This window comes from Anguilla rostrata, chromosome 6 (genome assembly GCF_018555375.3).
Source record: "Anguilla rostrata isolate EN2019 chromosome 6, ASM1855537v3, whole genome shotgun sequence".
Taxonomy (NCBI): Eukaryota; Metazoa; Chordata; class Actinopteri; order Anguilliformes; family Anguillidae; genus Anguilla; species Anguilla rostrata.
Genome location: NC_057938.1, coordinates 29279189 through 29292298, shown reverse-complemented (window position 1 = coordinate 29292298; position 13110 = coordinate 29279189). Strand labels below are relative to the sequence as shown.

The 13110-nt window shown below is 39.2% G+C and overlaps 1 protein-coding gene across 1 annotated transcript in view; it reads right to left on the bottom strand.

Moving 5' to 3' along the window:
• Window positions 1-13110, bottom strand: part of LOC135257879 (saccharopine dehydrogenase-like oxidoreductase) — a 385462-nt gene that overhangs the window by 110244 nt on the left and 262108 nt on the right. The window lies entirely within an intron of this gene.

Below are 13110 nucleotides of genomic sequence, written 5' to 3'. Positions count from 1 at the left end.
TTATCTTAACTTGGCTAGCTGGATAGCAAAAATTATAATTGGATATAAGTCAACGTCCTTACCTTAGCTATCTATCGATACTTGATATATTACTAAGCTAGCTAGCTTGTGAAAATTCAGTCTCCAAAAAAGAGCGCATATCATGGGGGTAGCTATGGTAACAGGGCACGGTCTGTCAATCATAGCTAACTGACAGTTCTCATTACCACGCCCAGACGGTTCGGGTGAACTTTTAGGGGCGACGTAGCTCAGGAGGTAAGACCGATTGTCTGGCAGTCGGAGGGTTGCCGGTTCAAACCCCGCCCTGGGCGTGTCGAAGTGTCCTTGAGCAAGACACCTAACCCCTAACTGCTCTGGCGAATGAGAGGCATCAATTGTAAAGCGCTTTGGATAAAAGCGCTATATAAATGCAGTCCATTTACCATTTACCATTTATAGTGGGAAATTTAGGCTTAGAAAAATACGTTTTAAAGTACATTGAAATGACTGCATAATAAAAAAATTATGCACATTTGTTTTGTTGTTGCCTAAAGACAACTGGGAAGTGTCACATTCAACCACCATGTTACTCCTTTAAACATTACCTTTTTTGTCAGTTCCCATACACATTGGTAATTTCTTAACACATTATGTAAATGATTGTAAACAGGAATAGGTGCAGATAAATGTTTTTTCTTTATTTAAATCACAGCACAAACAAGAAATCGCAATAACCTCAATTGTTTAAAAAATAAACGTAAAAAGTGCTGATGTTTAAAGTGCTTGACAAAGTCAAATAAATAAATCAGAAGTCATCCGAATCCACACGCATAAATCATCCACCCGCCCGTACAAATTATTTTCTCCGATTTAGAGACCCGCACCCGATCACACGTCATTTCTCATTATTTTGCAGCTGTTGCATATGACATACCCAGCACTTGACTCGTATTTCACTAAATCACTCCCACATGGAACTTTTCCTTTTTTATTTATTTATTTTTTTTAAATTCTCCTCTTTTAATTTTCTCTTGGAACTTTTTTGCCACCATTGCTGCTTAAGACAAATGGATGCCACAGTGAGGGTCTGGTGTGCTAATTCGTGCCTGATGAAAAATGAAGCTTAAAATATGTTCACATTTTAGAGAATGTAATTCATATTTTCCTCATTAATGATGTATTATTTCACCCACCTGTAACCCATCTGCTATTAATCAGAATGTTAATTTTTATGACTTGGCCCGCCTGATCCGCGGTGCCCGCGGATATAACTGTGATCTGCTCATCACTATTTTTTTTCCCCCACCCGCATTCAGCGAAGAAGAATATCAGGGTCAGAGCCAATCAGAGGCAGAGTAGGGGCGGGTCTTCACCGAATGCGGCTGGGGAAAAAAACTAACGCTACACACATACACACACAGAGACCTGCTAAACGTCAGGCGTACTGGTGCGACTAATGAAAATGTTTAGTCGCACTTGACAATTTTGATCGCACTCTGGAGCTTCGTCATAGGAATCCATGGAACCGGTAAATGAAAGCTTTCTCCAGTTCTTGTATATCTCGATCTCATAAAAAACACTTTTCAACGCACAAAAATGCCAAGTTACTCACACATACAATACATACACTGTCTATAACTCATTCATTTAAACTGGCAAAATCTAGCCCAGCCATTATTGCTATAAAAATGCCGCCAAGTTACTGTACTACAAACAATACAGGCTATCTTGCCTCACCAAAATTAAATAAGCTGTATTCCAAAGTAATGCTACCCAATGTTTCCTCAATTGTTTCAAATCACAAGCCTATATTGTTTGTAGTACAGTAACCTGGTGTCATTTTGATATCAATACTTTTAATGGCAGGCCAAGATTTTGCCAGTTTGAATGAATGAGTTATAGACAGTGTGTGTCTCGTATGTGTGAGTAACTTGGCATTTTTGCACGTTGAAAACGTGGGTTTTATGAGATGAAATACACGCTAAGAGATGACAAATCCACTGAAAAATGAACGTTCGTAGTGAGTACACTGTAAAACCTGACAAGTTAACTCAACTCAAACCATTTAAGGAAACCGATTGCCTTGAACCATTTGAGTTGGCTAACTCATATTGCTCAAGTATATCCAACTCTTTCATATAAGTAAGTTCAACCAGAGCTGTTCTTTTTACCTATACTTATGTGACTTAGTAAAGATTACTCATTTTGATCAATAAGGTACTACTTAATATTACTGAGTACTGGTAACGCATTTATTTATTATTATACTCAATAAAATCAATTGAAGAAGACTCTTCCAAACAAATTGAGTGTAACTTGAGTATACTGCTTTTATTTAACTCAATTGAATCATTTTTTTATACTCAAAAAAATCAAATGAAGAAGACTCTTCCAAACAAAGTGAGTGTAACTTGAGTAGACTGCTTTTATTTAACTCAATTTAATCATTTTTCTATACTCAATAACATCAATTGAAGAAGACTCTTTCAAACCATGTGAGAGTAACTTGACTGCCTTTATTTAACTCAATGTAATCAATTTGCAGAAAATCTCTTGCCTTACATTCAGTCGAAGTATTCAATTTAAGTTCTACTAACTCAATACTCAGTTGACACTTAACTTGAATGATTTAAGGAAACCGATTGCCTTGAATCATTTTAGTCATGTTGACTCAAAAACTACAAGTAGAAAGAGAATTGGGTTGGAAGAGAAGTAGGAAGAGGATTAGGGGCACAGAAAATAAAAATAAAATGTGAATTTTGAGACGAAGGCCCAAATTTAAACGATATGATTGCGACATGCAAATTTAAACGATATGATTGCAATATGCTCCTGCATCATTCTCTCCGGAGGTGCGGAGGAACGCGGAGAGAATGATAGCAGGAGCATATTGCGATCATATCGCAAGTCGTTTAAATTCAGGCCCAAATCCCAATCTCAACTTTAATCTCACCTAATCCTCTTCCGTAAGTAGCAATTGTCAGTTTGAGGCAACAGATTTCCTTTAACATTCACTTTTTACTAGGGCTGTGTATTGACAAGAATCTGGGGATACGATACATATCATGATACAGGGGTTACGATTCAATATATTGCGATATATTGCGATACTGTAAGCAAGGCGATACATTTTGCGATTTTTTTCTAATACTAACGTTAGCAGTGCGCCCTTACGCTACTTCCTGTCTCAGCAGGGTTCCTGCAGGTTTCAACAAGTTAAATTTAAGACTTTTAAAGACCTTTTTAAAGTCTAATACCTATTTCACGGCCATACTAGCAGAAAGAAAAGACTGGAGCTCTTAAAAGAATTCTCACTGACAGAGGAGGGGAATTTGGGAATAAGGCGCTGTCCTATCATCCTACTACATGAATAAAGAAACTTTGAAAAGTTGGACCCCATAAAGTTTTATAAGCACTCTAATATAGCATTCTTTCTTAAAATAAGAAAGCCTACTTTGTTCACTTTTGAACAAGTATAGGCCTACACATCAGGAAAATATACTCAAGATTATACTTCTTTGCAACATTTAGTACACAAAGTATTCTCAAGCAGGCTGCAGGGGTGAACACAGAAGAGATGGCAAGTGTTTGTTGTTGGTTTTTCACTTGGGTCTTGTGTTTCTCTGAATGACCATGCAATTCTAAAGCCTTTACCCCCAATATTCCTAGTTTAACTTTTCTTTCATAAGGTGCAGCAGGCTTCAAAAATGTTCCCCTCCACTGGTTTCAACCAAGCACTAAACATGCTTTTCTCCAACCACGTATTGTTAAACTTACACTTCCCCATAGTTCCCCAGAAAGTTACAAAAGTAAAGATTTTAAGACGTATAATCGCGACACGCTAGCAGAATTTCTCTTTTCCTCAGGCTCTGACTGATGCTAGCTAAAGCTTGGCTGCTAGGCACAGCTGCTGAGACCCAGTTTACGTTGTTATGTTGTAGTGGAAGAGTCAAATGGCTGAAGATAGATTACAACACTGCCATCTAGCGGTCGGGGGTTTAAACACAACATAAAATGAACCACTCTCTGCCACAAATCTTTGCATGTAAACTATTAATTAAAAATCGATACAGTGTTTTTGAGAATCGATACAGTATCGCAAGAAATAATATCGCGAAACTCAAGTGTATCGATATTTTCTTATACCCCTACTTTTTACTGCATGCTTTTCATTGGCCTAGACAGTTTTTTTGTGTGCAATGAAATACATTTTACAGAAGTTTCTGATGACCTACCAGTATCAACTTTACAGGGCTGGTACAGGGGCATTATGGGATATGTGGTCTAAAGCAAGAAAATACACTTCAACTAACTCCAAAGCAGCTTGCCTACAAACCTTCTGAAAACAATGTTGCAGTCCACAAAAAAAAAACAGAAATTCAACCTTGAATCAGGTAAACCATTAATTTGATCTGCCATTTTTCATCAGTCATGAGCAAGTTGCAGACAGCACATTTATCCATGGTGAAAATGTTTTATTGTGGCCCAAACAAACAATTTACAAGAATTGGCATATATAGAGAAGTTCAGAAACACTCATTTGGAATAGAATGGATGTCAATGGCTGGCAAACCAATTTTCAGAACGCGCGTACACGGCGAGAGGGGGTGAGCTGAACAAAAATCATGGCTGATTTACATCTCGACATAGACATAGACAAATTAACCTGGGGTCTTAGCACTCTGGCCAATTCCTTTAACTCCAATTCTCAGTCCTTTAAACCATAAACATGATGTGAAAAAGTTGAAAAAACTAGTGAAATGTCATTAACATCAATGCCTTAAACATAAAACATACACTTTAAATGTGACGGGAAAGTCAAAGGTAGGTCAGCTCATTAGTGAGATGTTTCATGAAGTAGGATTATGGTCATCCAGATAACTGAAAAGATCAAATTCTGAAATGTTGGTCATCATTAACAATCATCATGGTCATCATTATCAATCATCTATTTGATAAATGGCATGCTTAAACCTAAAATTCAAGTTTAAATTTTCAAACCCATAATCCAAATCTTTTCTTAGTTGTGTGGCTTGCAAAAATCACAGATGTGTGTCAGTTACTGGGGTATAACCCTCAGTTTCCAGCAACATAAACATTTTCATGACACCTTTTAGAAGTGAAACACTACGGAAGCCACTTCTCCTGTTTATTACAACTCGTTTTTCAAGGCTTGCAACTTAGGAGCAAGTTGCTTGCTGCCATCTTCAAGATTTAATAACACCATTTGCATGAAATCAAAAAAGCCCCTCAACTTCTTTGGATAGCTCAAATGGAGAGCATACATCAAGCCATACAGGACCATCAACGCATCTGGCCAAGATCCAACAGTCATCACAACCTCATTCTCAAGAACAACTAACTACGATTTCTTCATGTTGATCCACCACTGACACATTCATTTTGCATTAATGAATTCAAGGTTATTCTCCCAGACAGGAACAAGAAGTGAAACATTAAAGGGGAGGTTCACCAAAAAGATTTTCCAGTCATTTTCTTACATGATAAGCAGTTTATAGGGTTGCTGCAGTCTCCCACTTGTCAGATAGTTGTTTATGTAGGGCCCCTAGGATTCCATTTTTAAAGGCCAAGACACTCTCAGAAGAAAATGTGTACCACTGCTTCCCCTCGTCTCCGACAGATGAAAAATGTGCAAGTTGAACGTCGGTTTGTTGAATTCAAGTGTGTAGCGAATGAATGGACCTCAATGGACTGTTTGTGGGGTAGCCTACAGGCCATAAACAACTATCTGACAAGTGGGAGACTGCAGCAACCCTTGTATGAACTGCTTATCAGATAAGAAAATGACTGGGAAATTGTTATTTCAGTGAACCTCCCATTTAAGGACAGATTACAGGCAAACCAGCTTACCCCACACTGTACAAAAAACAGACAAAAAAGACATGCTAAGAACCATAATACACAAAAGGGGTGAGAGAAAAAAGCTGTACAAAAGGGAGAGACAATTGGAAAACTCAATGAGCCAATAGTGAAGGGGGATAAATTACTTTGCATGTCTTGAAGACCTCTGAAGAGTCCTCTTTCAGGCAGACTGGGAGGCCAGCCAGGGCTACTGTTCTATCTGCACAGATGTCATTCTCATCCTGTAGGACATAAGTAAACACCAAGGGCCTCATTTACAAAAATGTACTTGAATGTCATCTTCAACTTGCACGTAAGCACATTTTCCTAAATGGACATACAGTAAGCATTATTCCATCTATAAATCACAAATGAACATCAATTTGGACGCACGTGAATGAGCATTGTAGTAGGCTATAAACCCGCATAACCAGCGCTGTTGCTGTGGCTCACTCAGCGGCTTCGGAAATTAAAGCCCCAGGGAACATAGCTGGAAAATAAAACAGCTGCACTGGCTAATCAGATGTTTCTGAGGACTGTCCGGGAGTGGTTGTTATTTTCTAATGAGCATGCTTGATTGCTATGGCTACCCGCAGTGTTTGGAGGATAACGATAGCTAATGCGCTTCTGATTGGTGAGGGTATTGCTTACGTCAGCAATACCCGAGGATAGTACAGCCCAACTTACATCCAACAACTGGGAAAATTAACCTAATTAGAAGGCAATTAGAAGACATGTTCCGTGGGGCTTTAAGGACAACACCATCAAAAGGCATTGCGTGCGTGTTTCCAAAGCAGATTAAAGCAAGTAGGATTTCAGGACAACAATGAGTCCAATCATTGTGATTTGTTTGGTAATGTGAATGCATTGTGAGGATGAACAAAATAGATTCATGTATGATTGATGTGACAGTTCCCCTTTAAGTATATAGCAAAAAATAACAAATGTCACTCTACCATTAACATATGTTCACAGGGAACACTGTACTTATTTGCTCCTCATATGCAGTTAAAATTTCTCTCATCTTTTCTCCCAGGGCTCCAGTCTTCCGTTGTTTGTAGAGTCTGAGCAGTTGTGGTGTCTGCTTGTCAAGTGCAGCGAAGAAAACATAGGGCAGGTTTTGATTAGTGATCCTGTGCAATTCCTGATAAAGCTGCAAAATAGAATAAAATACATGCACATTAGTGGTGTAGTTTGACTTTTTTGTGAAACAAATTTTGTGAAACTGTTCGATTGGATGAGTCTAACCTTTTTTTTTTTAATCATGCATGCTCATCAACTTTCATTTCCAAATGGCGCCGTACAGTGAAAGTTGATGAGCGAGCGTGAATTGAAAACTTGAAAGATACAACTCATCCAATCAAACAGTTCAAATGCATTGGTTCAGCAAAGAGAATCAAACTGCACACCACTAGTGCACAGCACACAAAAATTGTTAGTGCTGGCAATGCCAAATTAAACAAATCATGACTATTTAAGTATTCAATCTTTTACTCACTTGAGCTTCAGCAAACAAGGCTGGCCAACGTGACTTCAATTCTGCAATGGGAGGTACTGAGTTGACAATCTCTTCGCGCCAGAGTGCAAAGGTCCTCTGCATGTGCTGACTGATGACCATCATGTCTTTGTCCTTCTTGGTATACTCCTCAACCATTGCTTGCCTCTGAGCCTCCAGGGTTTCTGCACTCTCACCCTGAGGGAAATTTGGGAGGAAGTTTATTTCACCTCTTCTTGCACGCTTGATGTTGGCCCGGGCTGCATCACCCTCTGGATTCACTCTGCGGCACTTTCCTGCATTAACAGCCACATCTTTTATTCCAGCTCTGCTTAGTTTTGTTCTGTAATTACACATCTTGAAGCGCAGACTGTTTGTCCATGCAGCATATCCACCTTCACATCCTTTCTCCTTCAGGCATGGGTGTTTCTTCACAAGGGCTTCTGCAGCCTTGGTAATCTCCTTAGAACTGGGATATGCTTTATGTTTATACATCTCAGCAGCCATGACATCAAGTATGTTATGCTTCTGATCCCTGTTCATGATCAGGGTCTTTCCCTCCTTCTCATATACACTATTGTCCATGGTTAATGCAAATTCTACCTCATATGAGAATGCTGGAACTTGGAAGACCTGAGGCCATCTGGACAGACGCTCAGGTGACGTAGCATCTGACAGTGGCAATGTGCCATCTGTGCTTGTCGAGCTCAGATCTGAATCAACTACTTTGACTATTTTGACAGATGCCTTGGATGGCAGGTCTTCTATATTTACTAGATTGCATAGAGCATTGTCAAATTCTGGGTCTTCATACTGTAGGCGAAAATCAAAGGTAAGGTTGAGCTTGTCTTTCAACTCCTGAATGAGGCTACTGAGCGTCTCAGGACGTGAGGGCAAGCTAAGTATCTCGGCATTGAGATTGTCAAGGATGACCCTTAGTTTGAGACCACCTACTGTTGCCATTTTAGCTGCCAGCACAAACCTGCAACTCAGAGAACACACACTATAGCATTATAGGATATTAATCATGGTGCATCACAGGCACATTATGCAACCCTCTGCCCAAGTCATCAGTCATACCAGCAGAGAAATAATACCCACAAGATTTCGTTGTTGATAAAGATGTTAGGCAAACTTGCTCCCAAATGAATGAAGGTACAGGTTAGCAGTTTAGCTTTGCCTTAATGTTTGTCTATATTCACATGACCAAAACCCATGAGAAAAATGAGGCCATGAGAGTCTGCCTTTAATATACCGAAAATAAGAACAAGTGGTACCTCTTTAGGCTTATGGTGAAGTACTACATTATGTTCAGGTTTGCCATATAAGTACAAAATATTGTAATACCTTACAATACCTCAGCCTTGAAAAACGAGTTGTAATAAACAGGAGAAGTGGCTTCTGTAGTGTTTCACTTCTAAAAGGTGTCATGAAAATGTTTATGTTGCTGGAAACTGAGGGTTATACCCCAGTAACTGACACACATCTGTGATTTTTGCAAGCCACACAACTAAGAAAAGATTTGGATTATGGGTTTGAAAATAATAATACCTCAGTCTTGCTACAGCAGAGTGAGGATCTGATAGAGCTTGCTTGCCAACACCTTCCAGTTGTCACTGCTGTGAATGAGCTGCAGGAGAGGAACACTGCTACTCTGTCTCTGAAACAGGAATGAACTGCTTAGTGGTGAGGATTAGTCTGGCTGCCACTTTGTAAGCAGTCAGTGGCATTTGGTCAGTTAGTCTGCAGACAGGTCTCCCAGTATACCCTTTTCTCTGGTCTACCGTTAGCTCGTATGAGCGCAAATGCTCAACAAACCATGACTCAAAGCTTTTCAGGATGAAAAAGACCTCATCTGCAATGAGTAGTATATTCTTGATTTCCTTAAACTCAGGCAAGGCACCAACTAGCCCGGTGCATAAAAACATGCCAACACCAAATTGGGTGCCATCAATGGTAACCTGGTTTGTTCGGTATACTGTATTGTTTCCTGTGATACGTGATATGAATGAATGTGTGTCTTTGGGCAACGAATCAACAAAGACAGATTCCACTTTAGTGGTTTGGACAGATGGCTTAAAAAACCTTGAGATAGACAGGTAAAACGCCATCATTTTTTGGTGTCTGTTGGCAAAGGTCTTCAAACTGTTCTTGAAATTGTGTGTATCATTAACTATTTTCTTGAACACTCTATGCTTCCTCTCAAACCTCATTGTCCACTGATGTACCAAAGGACCAAAACACTTGATCAAATGAGGATAGTGTTCCATAAAATGATGCTTAGGGCATAATTGTAAGTTGGGAAAGACTTCCTGTAGGAGCTGCCTGTGGTCAGAAATCTTACAGGCCAAATATTGAAGAGTGTAGTCACTAAATGTATGTGATACACAAAGCTCGACAATGTTTTTCAATTCCATTAAGATTTCCCAATACTTATCTCTCTCTGGAACAGATGAGCCAATGAGAACAGGCTGAAAACTATATATGAAAACTATATATTACAAATCTAATTATAAATATATGAAGACTATATATACTGTAATATATATTACAAATATTAAAATACATCAATATTAGTTATTAAAATAATTATTGATGCGTAAAAACAAATACCCATGTATTCATATCATTAAAATATTAATATGTATGAGTGACTTTTCAATCATTCCAAACTACAGGGGATAAGTAGGAGCACTGAAGCTCCACGAACTTCCATTACATTGATGGTTCCAAACAATTTTATTCTACCATTACATAACAGGTTAATCTTTCTTCCATCTTCGTAACATTTCCAAAATCCAAAGTGGCGGTACGCGCCTTTTTTCGTGACTTTATACTGTAGTAAAGGAAGTGACGTACTTCATTCGTCAGGATCCTACTACTAACCCCATTGGCTCACAGAACTGGGGACCTCAGGATGGAGGTCATGCTCAACCCCCATTGGCTCACAGAACTAGGGGCCTCAGGAAGGAGGTCTGCAATTGGACCCTTCTCATACCCTCAGCTACCGGCTGCAGGAGGAATGAGGTGCTCCGAAGTGCTCCTGTGAGCGGTGGTCAAAGAACCGGGAGAGCCACGCACGACTGATGCATCCTGTAGAGTAAGTTCCATGAGGCATGCGACAAGGACCAGGCTGCATGTTTTAGAGCCAGAAAAGGGTGAATGGCTTCACCTTTTTCACCACAGACTTCAGTCTGGAAACCAGGAAACACTCTAACAACCAACCCAATGTGAAGGACTCAAGTAAGGCTGTAACTCTGGGCATAGTATATTTAGCAACAGACTGAATTTAGTAATATTTGCGACTAAATGTACATGACGATGCTAACGGTTATTGTGTTTAATGATTAATGTGAATGCTCCTTGTTACCATTCTGTTGTGGTCGGCTCTTAAGCCATCCACTGCGCTGCATTAGTGTTAATATAAATCACACACAGAAGAGATCTTGCATGTGATCTGTTTAATTACTAACTGATCATAACATGGCATGTTGATCTTTACAAACGCACACCGGTAGCCATATAACCATTATCCTTCATCTGTTTGGCATGCTCCATGCGCCATTGTTTTTTTTCCGCTAGCTTTGTCTAGTTTCAAAAACTCCTCCATTGTTCCTTTGTTGTCCGCGAACACATGTCCACGGTACATAACCCCCACGTAGGAGAACGTCCAACACTCCTCACACACATACTCATGTGCACACACACGCACACACAACATCCATACACATGTGCACTCACATAGTTTATTATACATTATTGTAGAGAATTGTGCTTTGCCCTTTTCGGTACTTTGTGTTTAATAAACTTTATTATATTTACACGGGTGTGTGTATTGATATTACTCTAGTGTTGAATTGAGTCAGCGGCTACTAATCAAAAGAACTTAAAATACCTTCACGTCTTAGCTAAATCATTTATATTAATTTAGTATTAGCTGAATGCATGATATTATGATTTGGTTAAGATTGACTATTAATTTGTCATTTTAATAACAATTAATTTAATTATTAATTTAAGTTGCCAATTTCTACTTTGTACACTACCGGTCAAAAGGTTTAGAACATTTTCCCAGTTTTTATTGAAATTTACACAGTTGTCTCAATGTACTCTGAAATTGAAGCATAGTGCAAATAAACATTTGGAGATAAAAAAAGAAATCATGGAATCGTTCTGTTTAACACAATTTATTCTAATTTTTTGACTCATCAAAGTAGCCATCTTTTACAGATATAACAGCTGAACACACTTGTAGCATTTGTTCTACAATGGAAATCAAATATTTTTTGGAAAGATCCTCCCAACACTGTTGCAGAAGTTCCCACAAATGCGTTGCACTTGTAGGTTGCTTTGCTTTCACCCTTCTGTGCAATTCAACCCAAACCAGCTCAATGGGGTTTAAATCCAGAGACTGTGCTGGCCATTTCATGATTTGAAGCTTACCATCTTGTTCTTTTCTTCTAAGATATCTCTGACATAGCCTGGAGGTATGTTCTGGGTCATTATCTTGCTGTAGGATGAACCCCTGACCAACTAGGCGTTGACCAGAGGGTATTGCATGGCGCTGCAAAATGCTGTGGTAGCCCTTTTGGTTCAGGGTACCAGTCACTCTGTGCAAGTCACCAACTCTGGATCCAGCAATAGAGCCCTAGACCATCATGCTTCCTCCTCCATGTTTGACAGTTGGTGTCACATGCTGAGGAACTATCCTTTCACCTACTTGACGGCCTACAAAAACCCTGATGAACCGAAGATTTCAGATTTTGATTCATTAGTCCATAAGAGCTTCTTCCAGTCTTCAGTAGTCCACTGTCCGTTTTTCATGGCCCAGGCAAGCCTCTTTTACTTATTTAGCCATTTCAGTAATGGCTTTCGTACTGCCACTTGTCCTGTCAAACCTGCAGCTCGAAGTCTTCTCTGATTGAAACTGAGACTTTCTTACTTTGACTACTGTTAAGCTGTGCTTGAAGCTGTAGTTCTTTGAGCCGCCAATCACGCAAGCTGCTGGCTCTCCAAAATTTGTCTTCTGATTCTATTGTGGCTTTGGGTCAACCGGAACTTTTCCTGTCAGATTTTCCTCCAGTTTCCAAGTGCCTTTCGATAGTGTAGGAAACTGTACTCACTGATACCTTGGCTTTCTTTGCAATTTCTCTAAAGGAAAAACCTACACTTTTAAGGGTTATAATGGTCTGTTTGTCTTCCTTTGTTAATTGCCTTTTTCTTGCCATTATGATAGCAATATACTACTTCCTGCAGTGCAATATTGTCCAAATAATGCTTCAGAGAGTATAGTAATACAGTCTGTTCCAACACTGATTTTATACAGACAGAGGGTTTGTAAGTAATCACCGAAAGTTGGGACACCTGTAGGAATTGTTTGCATCAACTTTCAAGGCTTAATTTACTTCCATTGCTGCAGAAAAGCTGAAAGTTGTTAACCCATTACTTATTCCGTGAAAAAGGCCTTTTTTTATAACTCTGAAATTTACATTATTTTTCAGTTTTTGGTAACCTAAACATTTTTTTAAACCTCTGGCAGTTTACCACTTACCTTTGTACCATTTCAGGTCATTTGCTGGACTTGAACTGCTTAAATGTAAATAAAACTGGAAAAATGGGGGTGTTCTAAAACTTTTGACCGGTACTGTATATTTAATTAATGAGACTGATTATAAAATGCTGGCACCACCTGTGAGGATATTAATGTATATCTTCTACAGTTTGGTGCCCCACTATGAGATGTACCGGCATGTCCCCTACACATTTTTTACTGC